This window comes from Choloepus didactylus, chromosome 5 (assembly GCF_015220235.1).
Source record: "Choloepus didactylus isolate mChoDid1 chromosome 5, mChoDid1.pri, whole genome shotgun sequence".
Taxonomy (NCBI): Eukaryota; Metazoa; Chordata; class Mammalia; order Pilosa; family Megalonychidae; genus Choloepus; species Choloepus didactylus.
Genome location: NC_051311.1, coordinates 88,255,182 through 88,278,189, shown reverse-complemented (window position 1 = coordinate 88,278,189; position 23,008 = coordinate 88,255,182). Strand labels below are relative to the sequence as shown.

Below are 23,008 nucleotides of genomic sequence, written 5' to 3'. Positions count from 1 at the left end.
AACCATAATAGAAAACCCTAAAGAATAATTTCAATTTCTGGGGAAGACAGCAGAATAGGGATCTCCAGGACTCACTTCTCAAAAATCAGCTAGTAAACAGGTGGGAACTGTCTGAAACAACTATTCTGGGCCTCTGGAGGCCATGGGAGCACCACACAGCATCCAGGGAAGAATGGGAAGAAGAGACTGAGAAACTGCAATAAAGAACTGTGAGTAGCTCACTCCATGGTGGCTGCTGGTACCCATCTTGCACTCTCAAGGCAGGTGACCTTGGGATCCAGTCCTTGGCTAGCTGCTGCAGATGGTGAGGGATGTGGAAGTCTTCCTCCCAAAGGACAGGGTAGGGCACAGTGAGCAATGATCGTGGCTTGTGACTGGCAAATTTGTGATTGTTGGATCCCAGCTGTTTCAGCCAATACTGGACAGGGACAGCCCAGGCCATTGTTTCAATTCACCCAGACAAGGGTGGAGCCGGTGGAGGTTTAAAGACACAGTACCTCCTTAGGGCTGCAGGGAAGTCTTCTGAAGAGCTCTATCTGCTGGGCAGGCCAGGAAAGTGCAACTTCAGGGAGTCATCAAAAAGGATTTTGGGGTCTTTCCTAACCCTCTCCCCAGGCCTCCTTGGAAGTGGTCTGCAACACTTCATGGCTCCCTTGCCCTGTTCTGGCTGGGAAATATTGGCTTGGGAAAGTCCTCTCTGGGGTGACCCTCCTCCCGGTATTTGCTCTCCAGGCAAAAGCAGCTAAGGCAATGAAAGGCAAGGTATTTCATCAAAGCAGTCTTCCCTACTATTTCCTAAAAAAATTATAGAGGCAAAACAAAAACAAACAGCAGATCAAGATTCCCAGAGAAGGAAAAGAGGAAAGGAAGATTTCTCCTGGGTGTGAAACAATTGCAAAAAAAAACTATATCACCTACCCAGGGCAAGAATCAGATGAAGAGCTGAATAAACCTGATCAGTGAAACATGGGCAATTCTAAAAGTCCAGAAAAAGTTGAACCAAGTGTCAAAGAAGAGCCTTAGCACAGAGGCAATCAACAATACAATCCTAGGTAAGTGCAATAAACTGACCTTCAGAGTAAACTCATCAAGAAAATCAGATGCCTAGACATTAGCAAAAACTTACAATCCATTCTAAGAAACAGGAAGAAATAGCACAGTCAAAGAAACAAATTAAAATTTCAGAGGAGACACAGATTTTGGAACAACTAATCAAAGAGGTTCAAACAAACCTCTTAAATCAATTCAAGGAATAAAATAAAATATGGTTAAAAAGATAAATGATATTAAGACACTGGTAAGCATAAAGAAGAATTTGAAAGTAGGAAGAACACAGTAGAAATTACGGGAATGAAAGACAGAATAAAAGAAATTTAAAAAATATACTAGAGGCATACAATAGTAGATTTGACCAGGCATAACAATCAGTGAACTAGAAGATAGGACAGTCAAATTTTACAGACAGAAGACATATAGGGAAAAAAATAGAAAAAATTGAACAGTGTCTTGGGGAAATGAATGACAGCATGAAGTACACAAATATATGTGTCATGATTGTCCCAGAAGGAGAAGGAAGAGAAGGAAAAAGGGACAGAAAGAATATTCAAGGAAATAACAGTCCCAAATTTCCCAACTCTTATAAAAGAGTAGAGTGTAGAAATGAAGATTATCAGTAAGGGTAACTAAAAGCACAAAATAAGAGAGACAAAAATAATATATGACATATAAAAACCCAAAGATAAAATGGTAGAAATAAGTACTGCCTTTCAGTAATAATACTGAATACCAATGGATTAAACTCCCCAATCAAAAAACATACACTGGCAGAATGGATTAAAAAAAGTATGATCCAAGAATATGCTATCTACAAGAGGCTTGCCATAGACCCAAAGACACAAAAAGTCTTTGTGAAAGTTTGGAAAAAGGTATCCCACACAAAGAGTAACCAAAAAAGAGCTGAAGTAGCTGTACTAATATGGGACAAAATAGACTTTAAATGCAAAACTGCTATAAGAAAAAAAGAAGGACAATGTATACTAATAAAAGGGGCAATTAATTATGAAGAAATAACAATCATAAATATTTGTGCCTATAACAACGGTGCCTCAAAATATATGAGGCAAACTCTGGCAAAACTGAAGGGAGAAATACATGTCTCTACAATAATAGTTGGAGACTTCAATATACCATTCTCATCAACAGATAGAACATCTAGACAGATTATCAATAAAGAAGCAGAGAACATGAATAATTTGATAAATGAACTAGACCTAACAAACATATACAGAACACTGTACCCCAAAACAGAAGGATATGCATTATTCTCAAGTACACTTGGATCAATCTCTGGGATAGACCACATGGTCACAAAAAAAGTCTCAATAAATTTAAAAAGACTGAAATTACACAAAGTGCTTTCTCTGACCATAATGAAATGAAGCTGAAAATCAATAAGAGGAGGAGAACTGGAAAATTCACAACTATATGGAAGTTAAATTACACTCTCTTAAGCAATCAATGGGTCAAAGAAGAAATTGCAAGAGAAATCAGTAAATATCTTGAGATGAATGAAAACTAGAACACAACATATCAAAATTTATTGGATGCAGTGAAGGCAGTGATGAGAGGGAAATTTATAGCCTTAAATGTCTACATTAAAAGAAGAAGAAAGAGCTAAAATGAAAGACCTAATTACATACCTAAGGAAATAGAAAAAGAAGGGCAAACTCATCCCAAGCAGAAGGAAAGAAATAACAAAGATTAGAACGGAAATTAATGAAATTGAGAATAAAAAATAATAGTGAGAATTAATAAAACCAAGTTGTTTCTTTGAAAAGATCAATAAAATTCACACATCCTTATCTAGATTGACAAAAGAGAGAAGATGCAAGTAAGTAAAGCAGAAGTGAAAAGAGGATATTAAGACTCACCCCACAGAAATAAAAAAGATCATAATAGGATACTCTGAACAACTGTATGCCAACAAAGTAGACAACTTAGATGAAATGTACAAATTCCCAGAAACACACAAACAGCCTACACTGACTCTAGAAGAATTAGAAGACCTCAGCAAACCAATCACAAGTAAAGAGATTGAACTCAGTCATCAGAAACCTACCAACAAAGAAAAGCCCATGACAGATAGCTTCCTAGGTGAATTCTACCCATCATTCCAAAAAGAATTTATACCAATTATGCTCAAACTCTTCTGAACAATTTAGGAAGAGGGAACACTACATAACTTGTTCTATGAGGCCAACATAACCCTAACACCAAAACCAGATAAAGATACTACAATAAAAGAAAATTACAGATCAATTTCTCTAATGAATACAGATGCAAAAAATCTTCAGCAAAATACTTGCAAATCGAATCCAACAGCACATTAAAAGAATTATACACCATGATCAAGTGGGTTTTATTTCAGGCATGCAAGGGTGGTTCAAGATAAGACAATTAACTAATGTAACACATTACATTAAAAAGATTGAAGGGGGAAAATCACATGATCATCTCCATCAACACTGAAAAGGCATTTGACAAAATCCAGCATCCTTTCTTGATAAAAACACTTCAAAAGATAGGGACAGCAGAAAACTTCCTCAAGATGATAAAGGACATATATAAAAAACACACAGCTAACACTGTACTCAATGATGAAAGACTGAAAGCTTTGCCATCAATATAAGGAACAAGACAAGGATGCCCATTGTTACCACTGTTATTCTACTTTGTACTGGAAGTTCTAGACAGAGCAGTTAGGCATCCAAACTGGAAAAGAAGCAGCTAAACTTTCACTATTTGCAGATAATATTATCCTACATCTGGTATAGGATATATCTACAACAAAGCTGCTAGAGATAATAAATTAATTCAGCAAAATGCAAGATACAAAATCAACATGCAAAAATCATTTTATACTAGTAATGAGCAATCTGAGCAGGAAATCAAGAAAAAACGTTCCATTTACAGTAGCAACTAAAAGAATCAAATATCTAGAAATAAATTTAACCATGCATATAAGGGATTTGTGGGTAGAAAGTATAGAACATTGCTAAAAGAAATCATGGAAGACCTAAAAAAATGGAAGGACATTCCATGTTCATGGATTGGAAAACTAAATATCATTAAGAAGTTAATGCTACACACATTGATTTACAGATTCAAGGCAATCCCAATCAAAGTTCCAACAGACTATTTTGCAGAACTGAAAAAGCCAATTATCAAATTTATTTGGAAGGGTTAGTGGCACTGAATAGCCAAAAACATCTTGAAAAAGAAGAATAAAGTTGGAGGACTCATGCTTCCTGACTTAAAAGCATATTACAAAACTACAGTGATCAAAACAGCATGGTACTAGTGTAAAGATAGATTTATTGACCAATGGAATCAAATTGAGAGTTCAGAAATAAGCCCTCACATCTATGGTCAATTTATATTTGACAAGGCTGCCAAGATTACCCAACTGGGAAAGAATAGTCTTCAACAAATGGTGCTGGGAGAACTGGTTATCCATATGCAAAAGAATGAAAGAGGATCCCTCTCTCATACCATATATGAAAATTAACTCAAAATGGATCAAAGACTTAAATATATGAACCAGGACCATAAAATTCCTAGAAATAAATGGAGGAAGAAACTTCTAGGTCTTGTGGTAGGCAACGATTTCTTGGTCTTGACACCCAAAGCACAAGCAATGAATGAAAAAATAGATAAATGGGACCGCCTCAAAATTAAAATGTTTGTGTTTCAAAGGAGTTGTCAAGAGGATGAAATGGCAACCTACACAATGGGAGAAAATACTTAGAAACCACATATCTGACAAGGATTTAATATCCAGAAAATAAAAGGAAATCCTACAACTCAACAATAGAAAGATAAACAACCCAGTTAAAAAATAGGCAAAAGACTTGAATAACGTATTTCCAAACAGGAAATACAAATGGCTAAAAAGCACATGAAAACTTGCTCAATTTCAATAGCTATTAGTGGTTTGCAAATCAAAACCACAATGAGATATGATTTCACACCCACTAGAATGGCTACTATTAAACACACACACACACACACAAACACAGAAAACTTTCAGTGTGGAGAGGACGAGTAGAAATAGGAACACTAGGTCTCGTGTGTCCCCACCGTGACTTTACCCCAGAAGTGGGATGTCGGGCACCTGTGTCTGTGTGGCAGGGGACTTCTGGGAAGGCCACAGATAGCAGCAGCAGCAGCAGCCACAAAAATGTTTCACTTCTTCAGAAAGCCTCCTGAATCTAAAAAGCCCTAAGTACCACAGACAGAAGCATAAGGATCTGTCCTTTGCAAATAAGCAAAGAATGGCAGCAAGAGACAACACTTCAGAAGTGGAAGGCAACCAACCTTTGGAGACTGGTAAAGAAAATTCATCCAGTGTGACAGTAGCAGGCCGTGAGACAGAAAATAAGGCAAGGCAGACTGTGGAAAACAGCTCATTGATGGCCGAGCTCCCGAGCGAAATCCCCTTAACCCTGGACCCGCATGTGCTGGCTGCAGGGCACCAGCAACAACCTTCCCGACCACTTACTCTCCTATGATGTCAGTGAAAGCTTATCACAGTTGTGGTATGATTTCACTCTGGAAAATTCAGTGTTCTGTGATTCATAATCTTTGTGCTTACTTGCACCCGAATGGCTTTTCAAACACATTTGCCTATGTTATTTAAACTGTGTGATGTTCTTTGCCATTTCACTGTTTAAAGGACTTCAGAAAGCAAAGGATCAGAAAGCAAAGAAAATAACATTGTGTTCCTTGTTCTATTTTTTTTTTAATAAAGTGCATCTGTATTTTTTTTAAAAAAAGAAACAGGCACACTCATTCTCTGCTGCTGGGAATGTAAAAGGGTGCAGCCACTGTGGAAGACAGTTTGGCATTTCCTCAGGAAGCTAAGTGTAGAATTACCCTATGATCTAGCAATCCTGCTACTAAGTATATACCCAGAAGAAATGAAAGCAGTGACTCAAAAAGACATATGCACACCGATGTTCAAGTGGCATTATTCACTGTAGCCAAAAGATGGAAGCAACCCACATGTCCATCAATCGACGAATGGATAAAAAAATCTGGTATATACCTATGACGGAATATTATTCAGCTGTAAGATGGAATGAAATCCTGATGCATGTGACAACATGATGAACCCTGAGGACATTATGCCGAGTGAAATAAGCCAAACGCGAAAGGACAAATATTATATGATTTTACTGATATGAACTAATTATTATAAGCAAACTCACAGAGTTAAAATCTAGAATATAGGTTACCAAGAAATAGAACAGAGGTGGAGAATGGGGAGCTGATGTCTAATTTGTATGGACTTTCTATTTAAGTTAATTGTAAATATTTAGAAATGGATAGTAGTGATGGTTGCACATTATTGTGAGTATAATTAACAACTGAATGATGCTTGTGAATGTGGTTGGAAGTGGAAGTTTTGGGTTGTGTATGTTACTAGAATAAAACTCAGAAGACAAAACATAGGACTGTATAACAGTGAATCCTGTTGTGGACAATGGACTCTGGTTAATGATAGAAGTATAAGAAGGTTCTTTCATGAATTATAACAAATGTAGGACACTATTACAAGATTTTAATAATAGGGTGGTATATGGAAAAAATACACCTAATGTAACTTATGGACTATAGTCAACAGTAATATTTTAATATTCTTTTATCAGTTGTAACAAAGGTAACACACTAATACAAAGCGTCAACAATACGGGGGTGTATGGGAATGTGTTTTTTACATGACGTTTCTGCAAACTTCTCTAATTAAAAAAAACAATTCTTAAAAAAATTTATGCTACAGGAAAGAAACCAGACACAAAATACTACATATTGTATGATTTCATTTACATACAATATAAATATAAATAAATTTATAGAGATAGAATTAGATTAGTGGTTATTTAGGGTTGGGGCAGGATAGAGGGATTGAGAAGTGACTGCTAAGGGGTATAGTTTTTCTTTTTGGAGTAATGAAAATGCTCTAAAATTGATTGTGGTGATGAATGCACAATTCTGTGATTATACTAAAATCCCATTGATTATATACACTTTGGATGGATTGTATGGTATGTGAATATATCTCAGTAAAACTGCTTTAAAAAAAGAATACAGTTTTCTTCAAAAATCAGACAAATTATGACAGTTTTTTAAAGTCTCCTCTTCAATCTATTCCACACACAGGTACACACCAAATTTTCACTGGATCTGTAAGTGAAGTGAATCTACATTTGTATTTCATAATGGTCTGTGAACCAATACTCATCTGCTTTTTCTTTAAGACAATTAAGGCTTCTTTCCTTGGGTAGAGTTCAGTGTAACAGTGCTTTCAACAGCTGTCCTTGGTCTGGAGCCCATGAGTTTTCAGGCATAAAGACATCTGAGAAGTAGTAAGGCATAGGGTGAATAAGCACGATCAATTTCCTCAATTACATACTTAAGAGAGGAGAGTAAATTTAGTAATCTAGACTAGAAACATTACATAGCAGTTAGCAAAACAAAAGAGCATTAAGACTAACCATGCAGTACTGCTGAGACAGAGCTAAATAAGGTGGAGACAGGAACCAAAAATTCCAACGAATCTACTAAGGCAAAGGAGAACAGGAAAGAGATTAATACTCCATAAAAAGGGTGAACAGAAATATATGTATATTTGGTCTGCCATGAAATAATGTATCATATATTTACGTTTTGCATAAAGAATAGCCATGTGAGTGGCAGGCAGCAGGTGGCTGAAGAGACACTGGAGACCTGCTTTTGAGGCAAAGATGTCTACGAAACAATGAATGATCCGAGACCTCTACTTGAAATTAAAGAGTACCCTGATAATCTGGTATGGAAAAACTGAATCCTAGCTCTAGAACAATGGCAAGAAAAGTGAGTGAGCCGCAACATTGCATTTCATCAAGAACAAAGACATCAGCTATTAAAGAAGCATTTGGATACTTTTTTTAAAAGCAAGAGTGGAGTCAGGATATTTTTTCCTCTTTGTGGAAAAGCAGTTGAGATGAGATGGTTTGCAGATCTGGGACACAGCATAATAGGTGTGGAGATCAGTGAACTTGGGATTCGAAAATTTTTTACAGAGCACAATTTTCTTACTCAGAAGAACCAACTGCTGAAATTCCTGGAGCCAAAGTATTTAAGAGTTCTTCAGGGAACATTTCATCGTACTGTTGCAGCATTTTTTATCTTTCCAGAGTAAATACTGGCAAATTTGACAGGATTTGGGATAGAGGAGTCTTAGTCACCATTAATCCAGGTGATTGAGAACGCTATATTGATATAATATTGTCCCTAACAAGAAAAGGGTTCCGCTACTTCACATCTGCTGTTTCTTATGATCCAACTAAACATGCAGGCCCACCATTTAATATTCCAGACACTGAAATTAACAGGTTGTTTGGCACAAAATGCAATATTAATTGCCTTGAGAAGGTTGATGGTTTTGAAGAATGACATAAAAGTTGGGGAATTGACTACATATTTGAAAAGTTATATCTATTTACAGACAAATAAAATTTAGCACATCAACATGTTTTTGGACAATTGGAAAATTATGCTCAGGCATGAAAATACAATGAATGACTAAAACATTATTCACCAATCATATCACAGATATTTGTTCAAAAATGCATATAACTTGCTAGAGAAAAGCACGTTCTAAAATGTTAAAGTGATTACCTTTGGAGAAGAGAGTGTAATTAGGGGTTAAATCTGTTTTACTTACAGATTGTAAAAAATTTTTACCATCAGCATGTATTACTTGTACAATTAATATTTAAAAGAAAAATGCAATGCATAACAAAGAAATATGAGACAGAAAAATTGACATTGAGTGTAATACTTTAATAAGGTACAAGATAAAAAGAAAGTAATCTAAGAAGTTAAATAAAATAATAATTTTTACTATAAATACCACTTAAGCACCGCTTTTAACATTTTGTCTCCACACATAATAATTTTATATGTAAGAGAAACAATTTAAAAGTTTAGCTAAATGAACTAAGTAATATGGAACCAAGTGTTTTTCCTAAATTGTAAAAATTTTACAAATTTTTAAATTAAGTTTTTCCTGAGTTTGGAAGTTTTTTGTTTCCTCTAGGTTGATCTTCTTTAAATGATAGTCTTATAAAGTACCATGAATCCACATTCATGATTTTTCACTATGAAAGTTTAGATCAGAATCTGTTTTTCATTAACAATCATTTTATAGAATCAAACATTTCCCTCTACCTGCACTACCTAATATCTAAAAGGTTTAGATTGTTTAGCTTATGTAAACAGAATGATGTATTTTATTAAAAATAAGTTACTCGTGTGCAAAAAAAAAATAGCCATGTAAATTCATTCTTCATTACAGCCAGTCGATGTGGCTGAGCTTATTTTCTTTATGTAACAGAAAAGGAAACCCAGGCACACAGAGAATTGCCCAGTGTCCCTCAGCTGGTACCTGGCAGAGTAATGACCAGACAGACCCCAGTCAGTCTAAGAGCAGCCCAACTCTTTCTTGCAGTCTGAAGCAGGTTCTGCTTTCTCTGAACCCCTACCCTTCTAATGTCTAGTATCTGTAATAGTTTCTTCCTGCCACTTCCAGGCACCGCCTTCTTCATCCACTAAACTCTCCTATATCTACATCTTTTCCTCATCGTCAGTAGTGGCAGGGATAATAAGAAAGCACCATGCCTCCCCCATCATTCTAGTACTTCAAGGTGGGTGCCCGAGAGCCTATCCAGAGTCCCCCACTGGGAGAGGCAAGATTTGCGTGGCGCCACATCAAGCTGTAACTATGAACTCAGCCAATGTCCTCTGTTCCTGCTGCTGACCTATTATACTTACACAGATAAAGACCATTTTCTAGTAACTCATCATCTAAAACAAAACAGTGACTTTGCTTTGTAAAATCTCAACAACATAAAAAACACATTCAAGTATCAACATAGCCCTAAACAATGCACTCCGATTTTTGCTGAATGGATGGAATTGCCTTGTTATTTTGATTCTATGCAAACTCTGCCATTTCTAGATGAAGACGCATATACAACAGCACAAAAAGTTGAGCAGACATTTAAGTTAAAATTTTAAGTAGGTTAACTTTCTGCACTTCTTTGTGTGTAGGAGGATCTTTTCTTTAACTTTTCATTTTGAAATACTTTCAAACTTACAGGATAGTTACAAAAAAAGATACAAACCCATACAGAGAACTACAACATACACTTACTTTACCACCATGGCCTGATACCCAGATACAACAATTTCAACATTCTGCAACATTTGCCATCTCATCTACCTATCTATCCATCCATCATCTATCTGTGTATGTTTGTCTATCTGTTTATCAATCCATTCTGAGTGTAGGTAATACACATCATGCTCCTTGTACACTTAATATTGCCATGTGCATTGCCTAAAAACAAGGATATTCACTTATATAAACATCTTTAAGCACTGTTATCAAGTTCAAGAAATATAACATTGATGCAAAGCTTACAGTCTATAATCTAATTTTTCCATATATCTAAATAATGTCCTTTTGTGCCTTTTCTCCTCCCTTGCTAGATCCCATCCAGGATCATACATTGCTTTTAATTGTCAGTGGCTCTTAGTTGCTTTTTTTTTCTAATTGTGTAAACATACATACAACATGAACTTTCCCATCTCAACCACTCCCAACGATGCTTTCAGTGGGATTAATCACATTGACAATATTACAGTACACTCACCATCTTCTACTATTAAAAATTTCCCATTTCCCCAAACAGAAACCCTACATCCAATACGCATTTACCCCCTATTGTTCCTGCCCCTACTCTACCCCTGACAACCTGTACTCTAATTTCTTTCTCTATAAGCTTGCATATTCTCCAATATTTTCTTTGCAGTAACCATGGGGGCTTAAATTTAACATTCCAAATCTAAAGCAATCTTCTTAGCTTTGATACCAACTTAACTTCAATAGTATACACAAACTATGTTCCTATACCCCATTATCTCCCCACCTTTATATAGTTTTTGTCACAAATGACATGCTTATACATTATGAGTTCAAAACCACTGATTTCTTATTACATTTTATACATATGCCTTTTAGATCCCATAGGAAGTAAAAAGTGGAGATACAAACCAAAAACACAATAGTACTAGCATTCATGTTTACTCATGTCACTACCCTAACTGGGGATCTTTATTTCTTCATGCAGCTTCAATCTATTGTCTATTGTCCTTTCCTTTCAACCTGCAGAACTCTCTTTAGCATCTCTTGTAGGGCCAGTGTAGTGGCGATGAACTCCCTCAGCTTTTGGTTATCTAAGAATGTCTTCATTTATCCCTCATTCTTGAAAGACAGTTTTGCCAGTGATAGAATTCTTGGTTGGCAATTTTTTGCTTTCAGCACTTTAAATATGTCATCCTATTGCCTTCTGCCTCCACAGTTCCTGATGAGAAGAAATAAGCATTTAATCCTATTGAGGCTCTCTTGTATGTGACATATTTCTTCTCTCTTGTGGCCTTCAGACTTCTCTCTTTACCTTTGGCCTTTGACAGTTTGATTAAGAATGCTGCGGTATAGGTCTATTTGGGTTTATCTTGTTTGGAGTTCATTGAGCATCCTGGATGTGTGTATTCATGTCTTACGTTACATTTGGGAAGTTTTCAGCTATTATTTCTCTGTTTCTTCCCCTTTTGGGACTCCCACAGTACTTATATTAGTAAGCTTGATTGTGTCCTACAGGTTTCTCAAGCTCTGTTCACTTTTCTTCAATCTTACTTTGTCTGTTCCCCAGACTGAATGAGTTCAACTGTCTTATCTCCAAGTTCTCTGATTCTCTCAAAAGTCCAATCTTCTGCTGAACCTCTCTAGGGAATTTTTAATCCCTGTTACTGTGATCTTCAGCTCTGTTTGGTTCCTTTTCATAATTTCCATTTCTCTATTGACATTATCTTTGTGTTCATCTATCGTTTTTCTGATATCCTTTAGTTCTTTGTCCATCTTTCCTTTAGCTCTCTGAGCATGTTTAAGGACCTTTTTTTAAGTCTTTGTCTGATATGTCTCAGGTATGGTCCTCCTCACTGACGGTTTCCAATGCTTTAATCTTCTCCTTTGTTTCAGCTATTGCTTCCTGTTTCTTTGTATATTTTATAACCTTTTGTTGAAACCAGGACATTTTGATATTTTAATGTGCTATTGTTGAAATTTAGACTCTGAGGCATTTATTCCTTAAGATTGTACCCAGCTAATATTATGACAGATCTCTCCTTGAATGCTAGAAGCTAACAAAAAAAAAAGGGGAGTATGGGTGGGGTGAAGAATAAGAAAAGAAACACCTTTCCCAGTCATTGGAGATTGACCTGTGCAAGTGCTCTCCTTCAGGGCTTATCTATATAATGAGTTTGGAGAGTAACTCCAGACCAAAGCAGAAGGGCTGCCCTGATCCTCTCTGTACATGCACCTTGACTTGGGCCTAAAATGCAGCCCTGGGAATTCCCCTATTTACATGGATATGAATGTTCCCTTTTCCTAGGAAACAGTTTCCTCACAGTCAGGGATACTGCACTGGATGCCCTGTGTGCAGCAATTGCAAGGCATCTAGACTTGACTGCTCTTCTACTTTTCACATAAACTCCTGCAGAGTTAGGTCTCCCCTGTAACTGACAAATTCTTTAACTTCCATCTGATTTTAATAATAATGAGAAATGGCATTTTTTACATACAATTTTAAGTGTTCTGTATTATCTCATTGAGCTCTCACTACAACCCCCTACAAAGCAAGCACTCTCATTAGTTCCACTTTACAGATGCAGAAACCGAGACAGAGAAAGGTTTTAGGACTTCCCCAATGTCTCCCAGGTCATGCAAGTGTTTGAACCCAAGCAGTCTGGCTCCAGAGTCCATGTTCTCAACTACAACACTGAACTGCCTCTGATGTCACATGCTTATAAGTTTTATCTTACTAGTTTCATCCCCACGTTCTAGCTGCTGGTGTCTTCTACATGCCTACCGTATCTTTATCCACTCTGTTGATTTAAAAAGTTGAACAAATTAACTGAAACTGGATCATGGACTTAAACATAAAATAAAAACTATAAAACATTTAATAGGAAAAAAATAGATAATTTTGAGAAATTAGGGTGGGGTGAAGAGTTTTTCAATTTGACATCAAAAGCCCAATTCATAAAACGAAAAACTGAATAAATTGTATCTCATCAAAATAAAAACCTTTTCTCCATAAAAAACCCTATACAGTGGGTTGAAGTGTATCTTACCAAAACATATGTTCAAGCCCTAATCCCTGGTACCTGTGAATGTGACCTTTTTTGTTAATAAAGTCTCTGCAGATGTAATCAAGTTCAGATGAGGGCAAACTGGATTAGGGTGGAACCTAAGTTCAATGACTTGTAAGAAGAGGAGAGGACACACAGAAAAATACAGGGAAGAAGGCCACGTGAAGGCAGAAGCAGAGATTGGAGTGACTCAGTGATGATTCCAGGAACTCCAAGGATTGCTGGCAACCATCAGAAGAGAGAGTGGCATGGAGCAGATTTTCCCACAGAACCTCCATAAGGAATCAATCCTACCAACTACTTGATTTTAGACTTCTGTAGAACTGTGACAGAATAAATTTATGTTGTTTTAAGCCACCAAGTTTCTAGTAATTTGTTATGACAGTCCTAGGAAACTAATACACCCAAAGAGGATAAAAAGACATTATAGACGGAGAAAATATTTACAAATCACATATTCAACAAAGGATTTGTATTTGGAATATATAAAGAACTTTCAAAACTCAATAGTAAAAAAATAAAGAATCCAATTCAATCCCATTAGAAAACAGGCAAAAGACATAAACATTTCACTGAAGAGGAGATATGGAGTGAACAAGCACATGTAAAGATGTTAAGTATCATTACCCATTAGGTAAATATAAATTAAAACCACAATGAGATATTACTACATACCTATCAGAATGATTAAAATTTAAAATAGTGATAATACCCAATGCCAGTGAGGATATAGAGAAGGTGGATCACTCAAACATTGCTGACGGGGATGCAAAATAGTATAGCCACACTGGAAAATAGTTGGTGATTTGTTATAAAACTAAACATGCAATTACCATACAACCCAACATTGCACTCTTGGGCATTTACCCCATAAAAAAGAAGACTTATATTCATGCAAAAACTTGTATGTGAGTATTCATAGTAGCTTTATTCATATTAGCCAAAAACTGAAAACAACTAAATATCCTTTAATGGGTGAATGGGTAAACAAACTATAGTACAACCATACTATGGAAGCATACTCAGCAACAAAAAGGAACAAACTACTGATACACACAATAACTTGGATGGACCTCAAAGGAATTCTGCTGAGTTTTAAAAAAAGCCCATCTCAAAAGGTTATAGTGTATAATTCCATTTACATAATATTTTTGAAATGACAAAATTATAGAGAACAGATTAGTGGTTTGCAGGGTTTCAGGATGCAGGTAAGAGAATGGGTGTGGCTATAAAGGAGTAGCACGAGGGAGCCTTGAGGTGATTGAACAGTTCTCTATCTTGATGGTGATGGTGGTTATACAAATCTACTTGTGTAATAAAATTGCATGGACTTATACACACACACACACACACACAAACATACAAAAAGGTAAAAGTAAAACTGATGAAATCTGAATAAGTTCTGTGGATTGTACCAACACTAATTTCCTGGTGTTGATATTGTACTATCATTATGTTGCTATTGGTGGTAACTAGGTGGAGTACACACATAATCTCCCTATGCATTTTTTGCAACATCCTGTAAATCTATAATTATTTCAAAATAAAACACTTTTTAAAATGTTGAACATTCAGTCCCAAGACCTTTGCCCTACAACACTCTACTAGACACCTCATTCCAGGTAGAAAAAAATGCCACAATCAACACTATTTGAATATAGTTATTTTTACCAGCTTTAAATTAACCTAACAATATGACCATCAAATCTTCATTTCACCATGTGATGGTTAGATTCATGTGTTAACTTGGCCAGTGATGGTGTCCAGATGTCTTGTCACGCAAGCACTGGCCTAACCATTGCTGCAAGGACATTTGTGGCTGGTTAATAAACCAGGAGGCTGGTTTATTAAATCATCAGTCAATTGACTGCACCTGTGAGTGATTACATCAATGAAGGGTGTGTCTTCCACTATGAGAGAATTCCATCAGCTGGATTTTAGCCAATCAATTGAAGACTTTTTAGGGAGAGAGAGAATCTTCACTATTTCTTCAGCTAGCCAGGGAAGCATTTCCTGAAGAGTTCATTGAATACCTTCATCAGAGTTGCCAGTTCGCTGCCTGCTCTGAGGAATTTGGACTCATGCATCCCCACAGTTGTGTGAGATACTTTTAGAAAATCTTATATTCACAGATATCTCTTGCTGGTTCTGTTTCCCTAAAGAACCCTAACTAATACAGCTTGGTAAGAGGAGTGGTTCTTGAGAAACAGAATCTTAAAATGGGCTTTTACAATAGGTTTTCTACTCTGATTCAATCCAAAGGCACTAATGACTTCATTTCCAATAATCAGGATGGTACTGACAGTCCATGGTGTGAGCTGGCAATGGAGATACGCAAAATATCACCATTTGATTCTCCTAATCATACTCTTGTATGAAGCAAGACTCTGAGTGACAGTGTTTTTGACACCTTAACAGAGTTTTGCAGAATTAAGGGGTATAATGATGCTGGCTGGTTGCTCTTAGATATGCTGGATAAAGTTATAAGAGAAAGGGATGAGCTAAAGGCTTCAAATTTGAAACTTAAGTGCCATATGACAGATGTAAAGGTTCTTATGCGTGCTCTTAGACTTGAGATTTATGAAAACCAGATCCAGAGTCTCATTGTGCGAGTAGCAGATTTACAACGTAAACTAAAATCTCAACCTCACAGGGTGTCTGCTGTTAAAGTAAAGGCATTGATTGGAAAAGAATGGGATCCTGAAAGTTGGGATGGGGACATATGGATTGATAATAATGGCAGTGAGGAAACTAGAACCCTTGATTCTGCTGAGTCTTTACTAGACATATCTGTAATGGTCTGCCCTGAGAAAACAGCTCCCCACCTCCGCCATCTCCAGTCTGTCCTGAGGAGACTGCTACCCAACCTCCAGTCTGCTTTGAGGAAATGGCTTCCCATCCTCCAATCTGCCCTGAGGAGCCTGCCATCCAACCTCCACCTAAAGAGATTAGCCCTTCAGTGCCTGCTAAACCTATAATCACCTGCCCAGAGGAAGCAGCCCTCAATACTCTGTCTGGAGAGATTAATCCTGTTTCATGAGATGAAACTCCAACAGAATGTCCTGAGGTAAATGGCTTGAGGAATACTTCTAATTCTTTTCATGACCCACCCCCACCACCAGTCTTTGCTTCAAGACCTATAACCAGACTAAAGTCCCAACAGGCCCTGAAGGATGAGGTACAAAGTGTGACCTATCAGGAAGTACACTATACTCCAAAAGAACTGTATGAGTTTTCCAATTTTTATAGACAAAAATCAGGGGAATATGTGTGGGAATGGATATTAAGGGTGTGGAACAATGGTAGAAGGAATATAAAGTTGAATCAGGCTGAATTTATTGATATAGGCCCACTAAGCAGAGATTCTGCATTCAAAGTTGTAGCTTGAGGGGTTAAAAAGGGCATTAACAGTTTGTTTGGGTGGTTGGCTGAAATGTGCATCAAAAGGTGGCCGACAATACTGAGGTTGAAATGCCAGAACTGCCCTGGTGTAATGTAGAGGAGGGGATTTAATGGCTTAGAGAGATTGGAATGTTAGAGTGGATTTATCATGTAAGACCTGCTCACACACCCCTGGAATGTTCAGAGGACACAACTTTTACTAGAACTGTGAGGAATAAATTTGTGAGACTGGCTCCATGATCCCTGAAGAGCTCTGTAGTTGCCCTTCTCTGCAGGTCAGATATTACTGTGGGAACTACTGTCCCGGAGCTGGAATCCTTAAACACAACGGGGATAATCGGATCCAGAGTTGGCAGAAGCCATGTGTCAGCAGTTAATCACCAAAGACAAGGTGGGCATGGCTACCACAATGGAAAACAGGCTCAAAGCAGAAAAGAAAAAGATCAAGGGGGGGAACTTTCTTAATTGCTTTGCTGAAACTAAGATAAATTATTTCCATGGCATTCCCCCAAATTACAAGTCTAGAGACTCTACCAGTGAGATTACAGGCAAGATCAGTCCTTAGCAAGGCCACATTGGGTCCTGGGGATTATTCCTTTTCTAAAGTGCTCATAAATCACATTCAGGATTCTATGCTTAAATTTCATCTGGGATTAATGAAAAGAGTGAGGTTTCCTGACTCTCCCCATTTCTCCTTACCTGTTGGTTTGCCTCTCTTTCATTCTTTCATTTATTCATTCACACATCACACACTTATTAAGTGTTCATCTTATATGTCCTTTTCCTACCCTTGGATCCATCTCCCTCTTTACCCATTGTGTGGAAGCAGAGGAGGGAGCAACTAATTCAGCCCAGAGGGACAAGGTATCCTCAGAAGACGGCACTAAAGTGTGTTTTACAAGAATCTCCTTCTCCCTCCCCCAGAATATTGAATGGAAAACCCTCTTGAACACAATAGCATTTCTCTTGCCAAACAAATTCTCCCCAGTGTTTGAAAGATCCACTCCACCCATTCTGGTATATTTGGCTATTATCCAGAAACCTAACCTCCTTCCTCTAAACCAACCACAAAAGCCACGTCTTCCTTTCCTCAGCCTTTTTCTTCTAAAACCAACTTAAAAGATAAATAAAAAAAACTATGTCATGAAATTCTCCATTTTCTGTTCAAAATCCAACCATAGAGATATATTTACTCTCTTAAAATCATGGAAATGAGCCATTCTGTTTCTTCAGAACAGCAAAGGATGTTAGAAGACAGCCTCCTCATTAGAGAAGGTGTCTTGGTTTCTCAGGCTGCTGTGACAATACTACACAATGGGGTGGCTTAAACAACAGGAATTTATTGACTTATAAAAGCTAGAAATTAAAAATCAAGGTGTCAGAAAGGTGATGGTTTCTCCCCAAGGTCTGTAACATTCTGGTGCTAGCTGCCGGTGATCCTTGTGGTTCCTTGGCTTATATCTCAGCCTCTCTCTTCCATTCCACTGACTTCTAGTTTCTGGCTTCTTCCTGTGGCTTCTCTGACTATGTCTGAATTTCTTCTGCTTATAAGGGCTTTCAGTTGGGCCACGCCATATCTAAAATAACATCTTCAAGATCCAAATTACGAGTTTATACCCACAGGAATGCCGATGAAGATTAAGAACATGTCTAAATTGTGGCAAATGATTCAATCTACTGCAGAGAAAAAGAAGAAAGAGACTCAGGTGCACCAGTTTGTATATATTATGTCCCCCAGAAAAAGCCATGTTCTTTGATACAATCTTGTGGGGGCAGACATATTAGTGGGGATTAAGCTGGAAAGTTTGGATTAGGTTGCTTCCATGGAAATGTGCCCCACCCAACTGGGGGTGATAACTGATTGGATCATTTCCATGGAGGTGTGGCTCCGCCCATTCAGCATGGGCCTTGATGAGTTTACTAGAGCACTATATAAGCTCAGACAAAAGGAGTGAGCTTGCTACAGTCAAGAGGGACACCGAAGAACACACAGGAACTGAGAGAGGAGCTACAGATGAGAGACAGTTTGAAGATGACCATTGAAAGCAGACTCTTGCCCTGGAGAAGCTAAGAGAGGACAAACACCCCAAGAGCAACTGAGAGTGACATTTTGAAGAGGAGCTGCGGCCTAGAGAGGAATGTCCTGGGAGAAAGCCATTTTGAAACCAGAACTTGGAGCAAATGCCAGCCACATGCCTTTCCAGCTAACAGCGGTTTTCCAGACCCCATTGGCCATCTTCTAGAGAAGGCACCTGATTGTTGATGCATTATCTTGGACAAGTTATGGCCTTAAGACTGTAACTGTGTAACCAAATAAACCCCCTTTATAATAGCCAATCCATTTCTGGTATTTTGCGGTCCAGCAGCATTAGCAAACCAGAACAGATTGTGGTACCAGAGAAGTGAGGTGCTGCTGAGCTTGCAAATACCAAACATGTTGGAATGGCTTTTTAAATGGATAAAGGGAAGACTCTGGAAGAACTGTGAGGAGCTTGATAGAAAAGGCCTAAATTGCTTTGAAGAGACTGTTTGTGGAAATACGGACTCTAAAGATACTTCTGATGAGGCCTTGAGCAGAAACGATGAATGTGTTCTTGCAAACTGGAAGAAAGGCAATCCTTGTTTTAAAGTGGCAGAAAATTTGGCAAAATTGAGTCCTGGTGTCGGATGGAAGGAAGAATTTGAGAGCGATGAGCTGGGATACTTGGCTGATGAGATTTCAAAACTACAACTGGCTTCTCCTTGCAGCTTATAGTAAAATGCAACAGGACAGAGATAAATTTAGAACTGAACTCTTGGGTTCAAAGAAACCAGAAACTGATGGTTTGGAAAATTCCAGGCTTCCAGGGGGTGGAACCCCAGAAGCTACAACCCAATGTGAGGATTTAACCAAACATGGAACCCAACCACCATTTCAGTACAAGCCAGGATTGGAGATGGAGTTATCCAGAAAGGATTTGTGGAAAGTCCTATTGTCTGATGGCTTTGACCCCTGTGTGCTTCATGAAAAGCCAACAGAAGTTTTGCAAGATCTTTATAGACAGAGATGCTGCAACTCTGGACTGGAGGAGACAGACAAGGAACAAATTGAAGGAAAAATTTCTTCAAAGACAGAGCCATGGAGACTGAGGTCTGGAGTCAAGAGGTCTCAGGCTGGGAGAGCAGAGTTGCCCACACGCATGGAAAGTGTGAGTTTGCCCCGGAGGTTGAGGGTAGGCCTTCTACCTCGATGTTCAGGAAGAATGCTTTCACCCCAGGCCTCAGGGAGGGTGGAGCACATTCCCAGCGGATTGGGGAGAGCATGGCCGCCACCCCACTGTTCTGAAGCAGTTGTGCATGTGCCCCGAAGATGGAAGAGAATCTGTGTGCTGCCCCGATGTTTGAGAAGGGTGAGGCCAAGAAGGTGGTCTCCTCAGTGTGTGGATATGTTGGAGCACTCACCCCAGCATTTGGAGAGAAAGGGCTGCAAAAAGGCCCTTAGGAAGGGTTAGACTCCCACTCTCTCAAGCCCCAAGGATAAAATGTCATTCTCTAAATGACTCTAAGACTTTGAAATCTAATGGAGTTTGCCCTGCAGGTTTTAGGAGCTGTTTTGGTCCTGTTAACCCTGTTTCCTTTCAGTTTCTCCTTATGGAAATGGAAATATTTATCCTATGACTGTCCCTCCTTTGTATATTGGAAGCACATAACTTGCAAGTTTTACAGATCCACAGCTAAAGGAGAATTATGCCTTAGGACTGACCATGCCTATAAATGATTTTGATGGGATCTTGTACTTATCTATTGTTACTGAAATAACTTAAGTTTCTGTGATATTGTGATGGCATGAATGTATCTTGTATATGGAAAGATCATGTTTTTCTAGGGTCCAGGGGGTGAAATGTACTGGTTTGTATATATTACGTCCCCCAGAAAAAGCCATGTTCTTTGATACAATCTTGTGGGGGCAGACATACTAGTGTTGATTAAGTTGGAATATTTGGATTACGTTGTTTCCATGGAAATGCACCCCACCCAACTGGGGGTGATACACTGATTGGATAATTTCCATGGAAGTGTGGCCCCGCCCATTCAGCATGGGCCTTGATGAGTTTACTAGAGCACTATATAAGCTCAGATAGAAGGAATGAACTTGCTACAGCCAAAAGGGACACTTTGAAGAATGCACAGGAGGTGAGAGGAGCTACAGATGAGAAACAGTTTGAAGATGGCTGTTGAAAGCAGACTCTTGCTCTGGAGAAGCTAAGGGAGGACAAACACCCCAAGAGCAACTGAGAGTGACACTGTGGAGAGGAGCTGCAGCCTAGAGAGGAATATCCTGGGAGAAAGCCATTTTGAAACCAGAACTTGGAGCAGATGCCAGCCACGTGCCTTCCCAGCTAACAGAGGTTTTCCGGACACCATTGGCCATCCTCCAGTGAAGGTACCTGATTGTTGATGCATTACCTTGGATACTTTATGGCCTTAAGACTATAACTGTGTAACCAAATAAACCCACTTTATAAAAGCCAATCCATTTCTGGTATTTTGCGGTCCAGCAGCATTAGCAACCAGAACACTCAGAGAGGTGGTGCAATGTTGGACAGTCAAGAGGAAAACCCAGACTTTCTGCTCCCAATAAATGCCACCTCCACTCTGCCATATTTGTGATATCTTTTCTTCTTCGTATCACATCTTAGGATAGATGCTCAAGGAAGAGGGGGCATCTCTTGATGGGCTGTATCAGATCCTCCATAACTCACTTATGTTCCAAAGAAACAGAATGGTCTCTTTGAAGGTCACTGTAACAACACCTGATCTTCTTCCCTCTTACTCCTTTTCTGTTTGTTAGAGTCTGAGTCTTAAGAAGTCAGTATTTTCAACTGAAAGATGGAATTGGAAGGGAAGCCCACTAACTTTCCATGCTCCCTTTCACATCACCTTTGACAAGGGTGAAAAGAGGACTGTGGAAACTCCTGGGGAGAACCCACCCCTACCTGCTCCCCAGCCCTCACAGCTCCCCACCAAACTTCTTTGAGACCATCAGAATCAATCTCAGATACTCTTTGGCCCTGTTTATATCACCACAAGAAGCCCAGGATTCCCAGGTCAGCCCTTGTCCGTCATACAGCTCTGTGAGCCATGAGCAACCCTCTCCCCAAATACACACACACCCCATGTCCCCTTTCCTGTCTTATTCTTTACTTAAAATTTATGATCATCTGACAAACAATATGTTTATTTACTTGTTTTTCTGTCCTCCCCTCCTGGAATAAAAGCTCTATGAGGGCAGGAATTTTTGTTTGTTTTGTTTACTGCTCTATGGCACTCTGTAAGAGCTCAATACCTATTTGTTAAAGAAATAAATATCTAAGATGATTTTTAAAACTCTGAAAACAAACAATGTGAAGACCAAGAGATGTCTACGAAGTTTGAGAGAAAAGCGGAGATCATGTGTGACAAACAGAAAACTCAAAAAGGGCCAGAACCAAGCCTAAGAGTTTTCAGAATAGCATCTACCCCATGAAAGAACAGTTAACACTGGGCTTGGGTTATCCGGGTGGACACAGGGCCAAACACAGGCAAAATAGTGTGCTTTTTAAAGTAGGAAATACAAAGAACTTGGCATTTGCTTTGTGCCAAGCACAGTGTCTTTAAATTATCACAAGACATATCCAAGGTATTGTTATCTCCAGATTCAGATAAAGAAACTGAGGCAGAGAAAAGTTAAGCAAGTGCTCAAGATCCGCAATTATTAAGTAGCAGAGCCAGTTTTCAATCTTAAGTCTGTCTGTGTCTGAAAGCCATGTCTTTTCCTCTCACTGAATCTGCCCATCCTCTCCATCCCAGGCACCAAATGTCTTGACACCTACTAAATACACATAGTCCCAATTTCTCAGAGCCTATTTCTCCAAGTTCCAGGTAGTTAACAAGATAAATTTGTTGCCAATCATGTATTAAAGAATGCACCAGGCTTAGGTCCTGTCATCCTCTAAATCGACATAAATACTCTTCCAGATACAAGAATGGAGTCCTAGAAAGCATCTTTCAGGATTAAATTACTAAATGAACAAAGAAAAAGTACAGTGAAAAGGAACTGATAAGAAGGTGACGAGAATACAAACTACTGGGAGTATTTTGGAAAGTTTTTATGAGTAGCATACTGATTAATCTTTTCCAAACTTTAGGTGAGCAGAACAAAAGACACTGTGTCTAAATAAAAGCAGGAGAGATACGGTTTGTAACAGTCTCATTAGGATGATGAAACACTCGAATGGATTTTCGCCTGGTTTGTGATTCCTTCAGACAC

The 23,008-nt window shown here is 38.4% G+C and overlaps 2 pseudogenes; both read left to right on the top strand.

Moving 5' to 3' along the window:
• Positions 1–5,239: 5,239 nt before the first annotated feature.
• On the top strand, positions 5,240–5,640 carry LOC119534257 (annotated as a pseudogene).
• Positions 5,641–7,819: 2,179 nt separating this feature from the next.
• LOC119534255 lies at positions 7,820–8,556 on the top strand (annotated as a pseudogene).
• The last annotated feature ends 14,452 nt before the right edge of the window (positions 8,557–23,008 follow it).